Here is an 11165-nt window from a genome sequence, read left to right as displayed (position 1 = left end):
TCTGTGAAATTAGGAAATTTTTTTTGGTGGAGGAAATACTTCCTATAAATTTAGTTGATACTTCCACCAATATTTCTTAACTTTATGAACCACAGGTATATTTTTACAAGATAATGAGTTTGAGCTGTTAGAGATTAATTCTTATAACTTAGGGATTAATTCTCATAACTTAATCAGCAATGTATGCCTAAAAGTATTTCATTTTTACTCAATTATTATCAAAGGTTCTTTATCAAAAATGTGATTTTATGGGGCGCCTGGGTGGCTCAGACGGTTAAGCATCTGCCTTCGGCTCAGGTCATGATCCCAGGGTCCTGGATCAAGCCCCACATTGGGCTCGCTTCTCCCTCTCCCTCTGCCTGCCACGCCCCCCCCACCCTTGCACTCTCTCTCTGTCAAATAAAAAAATAAAAAATCTTTAAAAAAAATGTGATTTTATTTGATCCAGTCTTTAACTGGCAAAGAAATGCTTTTTAAATTGGTTCTCTCTCTCCCTTTATCCCCCCCCCCCCCCTTTAATGTAATGTACAGTCTGGAAAAAAACATCTCCCAAGTTCCTGTAGGGCCATTATTCCTATTTAAATATACTAGAAGTGTCTTCCCACTGGAACATGTCAAATATTTCACCGTCCCCCTACCAACATCACAATACATTATAAAGCCTACATTTAAATAGTTTTTTAATACTTATGTCAACAGTTAAAGCATGTGACTGAATTTTTTTCACCCTTATATTTTTTTTTACCAACTTACCTCAGCCACTAATAAGTAAAAAATAGATCACTTAATTCAAATTACATGAATTTGTCTCTTGGATGCCGTTTGTTTTGTTTTAAAAAGAGAATTTACGTGCATGGAATATTTTTTCCAAAAATTTTGTTTTGTTTTGCTTATAAACATTTTCATTTTGAGGGACAGGGAACACAAAAATACACATTGTACAGTGGAATGTTTAAAACACTTGCTTCCAAGCACTGTTTGAAATTTTAGCTAGTATTTTCTTCCATAAAAGAGATTAAAGTCATTTTTAAGACTCCTAGATCTGGCTTAATGTGTCAATGTACTTACTAGAATTTGGTTTTGGAGATCTCCAGCCCCACATCATATCAAACATAGTAAAATGTAGTCATATAACACATAAAATATACGTAACTAAGAACTGAGTTACAAATGACATAATGGTAAGTTTGTAGGCATCTAATCAAGTATTTGTTCATCTTGATCTGCAGCTTTCTTTGCATATTTTCAAGTCAACTTTTTTTTAAGATCAACATTTTCAGAGAAGCTTGAAAAATGTGTAATTCCTGAATATAGAGCTTCATGAATAAAATGGCCCTGAAATCCAAATTCAGCAGGACAATGGAATTTAAAATAATTTATCTCTTAATTTATTTTTCATTCTTCCAATGGGGGGGTTGAGGGAGTGTTAATTAACCAAAAGATACGGGAATTCACTGAGATAAAATTATAGTAAGCTTCAAATACTGGTTTCATAAAGATGAGGGGGAAAAAACTAATGTAATCAAGAAATAGAAAAATTATTTTCTAAGATGACTTAAGTGTATTTGAACTCAGTACACTAATTTGCCCCTACAATCTTTACTTCATTATAAAATTACACATAAAAATCAAGACAATTGGATTTACATTGTCAGGACAGCCTATTTGTAGCTTCAAATGTGTGACACAATAATTACAGACTTCTTGTTAAATGTGATATCATCCTTCACCCACAAGAAGTAACCCTTAAAGAAAGAACACTAATTTGGTTGAAGATCGATGAAAGACAAGAAATATGAATGTGAATAATTTAAAACGATATATAAAAGTCTGACAAGGGATTTTTCATAGGGTTAAACATGCCTATTTTTGAAAGTGAATAATTTTTTAAGATTAAATTCTCCCTGAAATCAAATCAAATCAAAAAGATAAAAAGTAAAAATCACATAAAATAACCATGTCATTTTCTTTCAAGTCACTACTGATTCAGTGACCCAACAATGTAATACAAAGCACTGTGTTTCTGGAAAAGCCAGAAAATACATTAGCTTCTACGGAAGCAGCTATAGAGAAGGCAGAACTGAATGATGAAGAAATAAGAAGATCTAGCATGCAGCTTTATCTGAGTAGGCATTCACAGTGCTGAGGCGTACTTTCTTGGTAAACTACAGAAGTATCCAATATAAATAATTCTTATAATTCTTATAAGAAAGTTTTTAAGTTAATTTAGTTGTGTAATCAAAACATTAAAACTTAGCATTTCTTGAAAAAAACAAACACACTACTATATTGGGCAATCATCTTTGAGAAAGAAATATCCTAAAAGTTTATTGTAGACTTCAAAAGATATAATGCTTACCCGTCAGAAACAGGTAAGATAGGCTGGGAGCTGTAACACCTTCGGAAGGGAAGTCAACACGAACTTAAATAACCCACAAACACTCTTCATCTGATGCCAACGATAATGAATTGATATAAAGGTGAGAGAAGGAAAAAATGTAACCAGAAAATATAATCAACTGAGGTGTTTTGGATTTGGGGGGGTTGTTTTGTTTTGTTTTTTAGTGTTGTGGGTTGTGAGTTGATTTGCTCTGCTCATCTTTTTTCATTTGTGGAGAAGAAACCATGAAGGAAGTAATAGTTGTAAAGGCAAATGTAGCTAAGACTTGGATTAACGCTCTAATTAGGAATAGTGAGACACATTCTGAAAACTGGTAGAAAGGAAATAATATGTGATCGTTACTGAGCATAAAAAACACCCAGTTCCCAGATATTTATTGAGGATGTCCTATATATGCTACAGGGTTTACCAAAGGCACTTTGGGGGGCTGGAGGGGGGGAACAGAGCAGGTAGAGAGCAAAGAAGAAAGCAAGATACAAAAGAACTAAAAGTCAAAGTTCCTCCCTGTGCTACGTATCTTTTATTCTTCCAGATTCTCTCATTCTCTACTTGTCTTTGCTCTCCTTTCTAGAAGGCTGACCTTCATGAACCACCTCATTGGATTCCCGTGCTTTCTGGTCTCCACGAGCAGGCAGCACTGACAGGAGATTGGAGTCAGGGAGGAAGGAGAGTGAGGTCTGGGTATTGCTACCCTGTTTCCCTCCCTACATTGTTGCTTCAGAATAGTTGTATCCCTTGACTGAAGATTCTGATAAAGGCTCCTTCCCCCTCGTACCTTTGGGTTTAGGGGCGGTAACAGCCCATGGTTCCCTAGGTTGATGCATCATCCAGTTGGCTCCCCTATACCCACTAGGCCCTCTGCACTTTAAATCTCCTCAAAGTTGCCTTCTTTCTCGTGTGTGATCTGTTTCTTCTTGGGACTTTGATGCCACCAAATAAGATCACAGACTATGGGGACACCTGTGTGGCCCAGTCAGTTAAGCATCTGCCTTTGGCTCAGGTCATGCATGATCCTGGAGTCCTGGGATTGGGCTCCCTGTTCAGCGGGGAGCCTGCTTCTCCCTCTGCCCCTCCCCGCTTTGTTCTCTCTCTCTCTGTCTCTCTCCCTCAAATAAACAAATAAAGTCTTTAAAAAAAAAAAAAAGATCACAGGCTATGTATTCCTCCACTAGAGCTGCCATAACAAGGCACCACATACTGACTGGCTTTAACAGAAACTTACTTTCTCAAAATTCTGGAGGTTAGAAGTTCAAGATCAAGGTGTCCGAGGGGTTGGTTTCTTCTGAAGCCACTCCGTGGCTTGTAGATGGCCACCTTCTCCCTGTGTCTTCACGGGGTCTTTCCTCCGTGTGTGTTTATGTCCTAATCCTGTCTTTATATGGATACCAGTGGTATTGGATTAGGGCTCACCCTAATGAACTCATTTTAACAAAAGAGCCCCAAATACAGTAGCATTCTGAGGCTCTGGGAGTCAGGGGTTCAATGTATGAACTGCAAGGTGGGGGAAGACAATTCACTACATAACAGACTTGTTGAAAAAGAAAGATATGGAATAAGAAAATAATCTCAAGATTATGAGTATAGTATAAATATAAGAAAACTTACTCTGAGCAGAACATTGAAAAGGGGGACAGGGGGGAGGGAAATGAGCACAGGTGTATAATTGCAAATCTCAGTGACACATTGAAGTGGAGACACCCATACAGAAACCACAGGAGCTAGGAAGAACCGTCCAGTCTGGAGACTGAGCCAGGAGCCTTCTAGGTAACAAAGTAACAATCCTAGCTAACATTTAGGAAGCACCAGACTGCTAGTTCTCTTTTCCCTTTCCTCTATCATAACAGAATTTCTCTTGTTTTTACTGGACCCTTTCCACAAAATGACCTTTCGCACCTCCTTTTCCAGTCTTACTTGAAGCTAGGTGAGGACTCGTAACTAAGTTCTGATCAGTGGGACGTAATCAGAACTGTTCATGGGCCCCCTTCAAAGAAATCTTCACCTTGCTTGCTTTGCCCCTTAATCCTTTCATCTCCTTCTCCACCCTGCTGCTCAGAGCTAGAGTACTACAAACTTGGACCAAGCCAGGCACCGGACCATAACAGAATCGGAGACTAAGTCCCTACCGATTATGAGACCCCTAGACTGCCCTGTATTATCTATGTTTACAGGAGAAAAAAAAAAAAAAATCATAGCCATCTTGTTTTTGGTCTCCCAGTTAAAATGAATCCTAATCAGTACAAGCATTTTCTAGGTGCTAGGTACCCTTCTCAGTTTTTTACATATATTATTTTAATTAATCCTGTTAACAATTCTTTATGTACATACTATTATTATCCTCCATAAGGAAACAGAGATTAAAGTTATTTTCCCTAAATAACATACCTGTAGAGTTTAGGACTTAAACCACACTAAGAATCTGGTCACTCTATTGAGCCCCCTTTCTCTAGACTGATCTTACACCCAATAATCCTGTTGATGGGGAATATGGTCATTTGTGAAAGCTACAGCCTAAAGAAGAGAATCCTATTTGATTTTGCAACAGTGCTATATGTTCTATCAAAGGAGGGAAAGCAAATGAAATGCACAACTTTGGCAAACTTCTGTACACACCTATAATCTTATTTTCGCTGCTTATTTTCTCCTAGAATTTGCCACCGCTTTGTTGACCCACAACGTGTCTCTTTCTAAACTTAATTTTTAAAAACTTGACTTTGGAGCCTCTTGTGAAGCTCTAGAAATCTAAGATGCATTTGCTCTGTAGTTATCTGGCTGTGATCAGCCCCATAGGGCAAGAAGGTGTTTCAGATCTGTGCCACAAAGGAGCTTCCCCTTGGCCATATTCTGCAGGAGCCCTTCTCAGGGCCCCAGCTGGGATAATCTTTGGTGCGATCCAGGGGCAACTTCTGCACTTAATTGTCAGATTCCTCTTGAGAAAGACTCAGCTCTCAGTCAGGAGTCAATCCTTATGGTGACAGTCTCTGTTGCACTCCCTTTAGCAGCAGGAGAGCTTTAAGAGTGTTACTGGGCTTTGTTAACCCCGCTCTTAGAGAAACTGGAGAAAAAAGGATTTTAAGGGCATCCTGATTTTTTTTAATGTTTGGAAAGAGGAAAAAACTGGACCAGTGGAGATTATTCTATTCCCTTCCCATCTGGCCACATAAAAGGCTTCAGAAAGGCCATTGGATCTACTCAGAGGATATTAACACACTATAATTCCATAAAGAAATAATGCAATAAATAAGAGAACCATTTATCCACTTGCAGTAAGAAGTTCTGAAGGCAGAACACAGAAGGCAGAGGACCTATGATGTCTCTCACACAATTTGCTTTCAGGCTATCCATAGTACTGATCCTCAAGAATGGCTTTATTAGGATGGGATTTAGAAATGAATCCATCCCTGCACCTACTGTGGTTTTTAATTTCTATTCCTTCTAACCAATTTTTCCAGGTAACAGAGACATTTATAAAGTACATTCATACTCAGTATTATGCCATCTCAGGGTGGAAATAAATGCATGTTCCTTTTTTAAAACAGCTTTATGGGAGTATAATTCACATAGAGTAAAATTAAACCGTATTAAGTGTACAATTAGATACATTTTGGCAACACCTGCAGTCATTTGACCACGGTCATAATCAAGCTATTGAACATTTCTATCACCATCAAAAGTTCCCTTGTGGATCTTTGCAATCAATCTTCTCTCACCCCCTATACCTCACCCCAGGAAAACTTTGATCTGCTGTTACTATCTTTTCCCTTTACTAGAATATCATATAAATAGAAACATACAATATTTAAAGTTTGGGGGGGGGGGTTTCTTTTTTTTTTTTTTTTTCTTTTTGGTCTGGCTTCTTTTACTTGTCAGGATATTTCTGAGATTCATCCATATATTGCGTGTATCAGTAATTCATTTATTTTTACTGCTGAGTAGTGTTCCAATGTATGGATATATTCCAATTTGTTTTCTGATTTTTGTTATTATTAATAACATTGCTATGAGCGTTTGTGTAGAAGTGTTCTTGAGGACAGATGTTTTCATTTCACTCCAGTAGACACCTAGAAGTGAAATTTCTGTGTCATGGCAAGTGTATGTTTTTACTTTATAAGAAATTGCTGGAATGCTTTCCAGAATGCTTTTATCATTTGTATGCCCAGCAGAAATGTGTGAGGGTTCTAGTTCTCCACATCCTTACCAACCCTTTTGGCAAGAATTAAAATATCTTTTCAATTTCAGTTAATCTAACGGATGTGTAATAATCTCATTGTGGTTTTAATTTGTATTTCCCTAGTAACTACTCACATTGAGCTTCTTTTCATGTGCTTACTGTCCATTTGTATATCCTCTTTGTAAAAAGACAATGTTTTGTCTACTTTTGAGTTGCTTCTTTTCTTACTGAGTTACAAGAGTTCTTAACACAGTTTGGATGTAAGTCCTTTGTCAGATATAGATTTTGCAAGGATTTCTCCCAGGAGATGGCTTACCTTTTCATTTCCTTAAAGTTATCTTTCAAAGAGCAAAAGAGTTTAATTTTGATAAAGTCTCATCTATCAATATTGTCTTTTATGGTTTGTGCCTTTGCTTTATCTAAGAATTTTTGCCTAACCCAAAGTCATTTGATTTTTCTCCTATTTTCTTAACAAAACTTTATTATTCTAGCTCTTAAGGTTAGGTCTACGAGACATTTCAAATTAGTCTTTGTGTAGGATGTAAGGTAAGGGTTGAGATTCACAGCTTTTCTTTTTTTTTTTTAAGATTTATTTATTTATTTTAGAGAGCGAGAGAGGGAGCACATAATCAGGAGGGGCAGAGGGAGAGAGATTCCAAAGCAGACTCCGTGCTGAGCATGGAGCTGGATGCAGGGCTTGATCTTGACCCTGAGATCATGACCTGAGCCCAAACCAAGAATCACATGCTTAACTGACCGCACCACCCAGGTGCCCCGACATTCACAACTTTTCGTACAGATATCCAACTATTCCAGTACCATTTGTTTAAAAGACTGTCTTTCTCCACTGAATTGCCTTCCTACCTTTGTCAGAATCGGTTGTCCATACATGTGTGGGTCTATCTGGGGCTGTTCTATTCCATTGGTATGTTTGTCTCTCTACCCCCATACCACATTATTTTGATTACTGTCATTTTATAATAAAATTTGAAACTTGGCGCTATTAACCTGTTCTCTTCTGTTCTTTTTCAAAGTTGTTTTGGATATTCTAGGTCCTTTGCATGTTCATATGAATTTTAGAATCAACTTATCAGTTTCTACAAATAGATTTGCTGGGATTTGGGTTAGTATTGTGTTGAATCTATAAATCAATCCAGTGAGAATCGACATCTTAATAGTATAGAGTCTTCTGACTCATGGAAAAGATATATCTCTCCTTTTACTTAGATATTCTTTAATTTCTCTCAGTAATTTTTTTTTTATATACAGGTCTTTCATATCTTTGTCAGATTTATCCCTAAGTATATCATAATTCTGATGCTATTGTAAATGATATGTTTTTAGATTCCTTTTGTTCATTGCTAGTGTAGAGAATGTAACTGTTTATATTGATCTTATATCCTGATACATTGTAAAAGTCACCTCAATGACAATGTGAATTAAGTAGAAGAAAACAGTCATGTAAGAGAGAGGGCAAAGAAGACATGGAGGGCTAGGGGTCTTGGACAAAAGAGATTATGGTATAAAATCCTTTGCAAAGTCAAGAAAACCTCCTTCATTTTTATTTATGTAGTCATTATTTTCAAAGATTATTGATGAGTGTGGTTTCAATATTTTCTATACTTTTCAGTTCATCTTAGTCTCTGAATCCTTCTTTCCTGTGGTTATTGGATAGTGATGAATTTATGAACAGAAGAAGGAAGAGTAGCTCTCCTCACTCTCAGCCCTAAACTTCAGCTAATCCACAGACAGCCAATGTACAATAAATATCATTGGGTGTCTTGGGCTTAAGGTTGATAAAAATGAATTTGAATTTAGTTGTTAAGATGTTTTTATGCTTGCTAATGTAATTAATATGCCACTGTTTTTTGTTTTTTGGTGTTTTGGGGGGGTTTTTTGCTAGATTCAAATCTGGAGTTTTAAGACACAAAAAAATATTGGAAAACTGTTTCCTTAAAAAAAATCTTTAGGGCGCCTGGGTGGCTCAGATGGTTAAGCGTCTGCCTTCGGCTCAGGTCATGATCCCAGGGTCCTGGGATCGAGTCCCACATCGGGTTCCCTGCTCCTTGGGAGCCTGCTTCTCCCTCTGCCTCTCTCTCACTCTGTCTCTCATGAATAAATAAATAAAATCTTAAAAAAAAAAAAAAATCTTTAAACCTCACTTCATATACTTTTATGTGTATGAAAAAAGGGAGAATACAGTTAAGTACCACTTTGACAAATATATTAGCAATAGTGAGTTTGTGTCAAAAACTAGGAAGGTTATAGAAAATAAAATACAAAACAAAAATCTAGAACTATAATTTTTATTGAAAAGCCACAAAACTCTATCCTTTGCTCCTCGGAAATGTTGTTCCTTAATGTTCACAGTTTGGAATCCTTTTAATTTTATAATTCCCCACAAATTGATTTATTGGTTTCATAAATTTCTTCCATAGAGTATATAAAAATGTTCTTGATTTCTAATTTCCATTTGTGCTGTAGTGTTTCTCCTTCACAGGCTTGGAATTTTGTGAATTCTAAGTGGGTTTTTAAATGAACTTGGAGGCTATATAATTAGGCTTTTTTTTTCCTCCTTTTTCCAGTTCTGAAGCCTGCAGATGGTGCTTTTAAAGGAAGAAGAGTCAGTCTCCTCTTCATCCAAACACACCTTCCTTCTCACATTACTGGGATACTAGTGTTAGACCATCCTAAACTTAACTTTCTCCCAGTGGCCTCCAAAATGATTGAAAATCTGTTGCACTTCCTATTAAGAAAGTTGCATATTGGGACGCCTGAGTGGCTCAATCGGTTAAGTGTCTGCCTTCGGCTCAGGTCCTGATCCCGGAGTCCTGGGATGGAGCCCCGCATCGGGCTCCCTGATCAGCGGGAAGCCTGCTTCTCTCTCTCCCACTCCCCCTGCTTGTGTTCCCTCTCTCACTGTGCCTCTCTCTGTCAAATAAATGGATAAAATATTAAAAAAAAAAAAAAAACTTAAAAAAAAAGAAAGTTGCATATTATCTGGACAACTTTCTCTTGGGAATAGCATCACAAGAGTTTACCCAACTTACATGGAATTTGGGTTTTAGAACTAGCTTTATTACAGTGTTCTTTTGAGGACATCACTTCATCTCTCTGGGCTTCAGTGTTTGATCTATAATGATCTATAAAAGGATTAGCAATTTTTAAATTTCAAGGAATACTCTACTTTCAAGTTGATTGCTCTCAGAAATGTAAACAATGCAGTGGTTTCACATTTATGATTTAAGATAGGTTACTTGGTTATTGGTGAAATAACCTGAAATAATATCATAGTGTTTAAGCTGAATAGATATAATCATACTTGAGTGCAGTTTAGTTTTTGAATTTTTATAATTTTAACATGCTTAAAATGCTACGTTCTACTTTTTTTTTTTTTTCAAAATTTTATTTATTGAGGAATCTGTGTGGCTTAGTCAGTTAAGCGTCTGCCTTTGGCTCAGGTCATGATCCCAGGGTCCCGGGAATGAGTCCCACATCAGGCTCCCTGCTCAGCGGGGAGTCTGCCTGCCACTCCTCCTGCTTGTGCGCTCTCATTCCCTCTCTCTCCCAAATCAATAAAATGTTTTTTTTAAAGATCGTGAGATCATGACCTGAGCCAAGTCAGACACTTAACTGACTGAGCCACCCAGGAGCCCCTATGTTCTACTTCCTATCGGTAAAACTCAGTACAGGAATACTGCAATTGAAATACTAAAATTTGAATTTTTGTTAACTCTAACCTTGTATAAAAATTTTAACACAGTAAAATTTTGATGAAACAATTATTCATTGAAGCAAATTTTCTCCATACCAATAGGCTTTTATTGATCTAATTAATGTAATAGTCTTTCACCATGGCAAGATGTGTTTGGATGGTCCATATTTTTTTTCTGTAAAGTTAGATGTGACAAACTACCTCCTAAAGGCTATGGGAAAGGTTTTGAAATATCACTGAAATTTTTCAAATGTTTAGAAAAAAAAATTTAGACTTACAAAATACTTTGGACTCTGTGCTATATAAATCCGAAGTACTGTTTAAATATTCTTATCATATGTTCACTTTAACCACACTTATATCTATGTTTCTCTTATGTTTATATCTCTCAACATGTACACTGTTATTAATGTGAGAGATATATGTGTGTATATATATATCCACCCATCCTTCATTATTAGTTAAAAAATAATTTTAAAAAAATTAATGCAGCATATACGTTTGCAGTGTTTTATGCCTGTGTTCACAAAGAACATGATTTTAGGGGCGCCTGGGTGGCTCAGTTGGTTAAGCGACTGCCTTCGGCTCAGGTCATGATCCTGGAGTCCCGGGATCGAGTCCCGCATCGGGCTCCCTGCTCGGCAGGGAGTCTGCTTCTCCCTCTGACCCTCCCCCTCTCATGCTCTCTCTCTCTCTCTCTCTCTCTCTCATTCTCTCTCTCAAATAAATAAATAAAATCTTAAAAAAAAAAAAAAAAGAACATGATTTTACCTTAGGTGAAACTAAAATGATGCAGTCATGAGAGCAGATGCTTTCCAATGGAATTTTGCTGTATTATCTTGGACAATAATGATAGCTAACATTTACCGAGAATTCTCCTT

This window comes from Halichoerus grypus, chromosome 14 (genome assembly GCF_964656455.1).
Source record: "Halichoerus grypus chromosome 14, mHalGry1.hap1.1, whole genome shotgun sequence".
In the NCBI taxonomy this organism is placed as follows: Eukaryota; Metazoa; Chordata; class Mammalia; order Carnivora; family Phocidae; genus Halichoerus; species Halichoerus grypus.
This window is presented reverse-complemented; position numbering follows the sequence as displayed.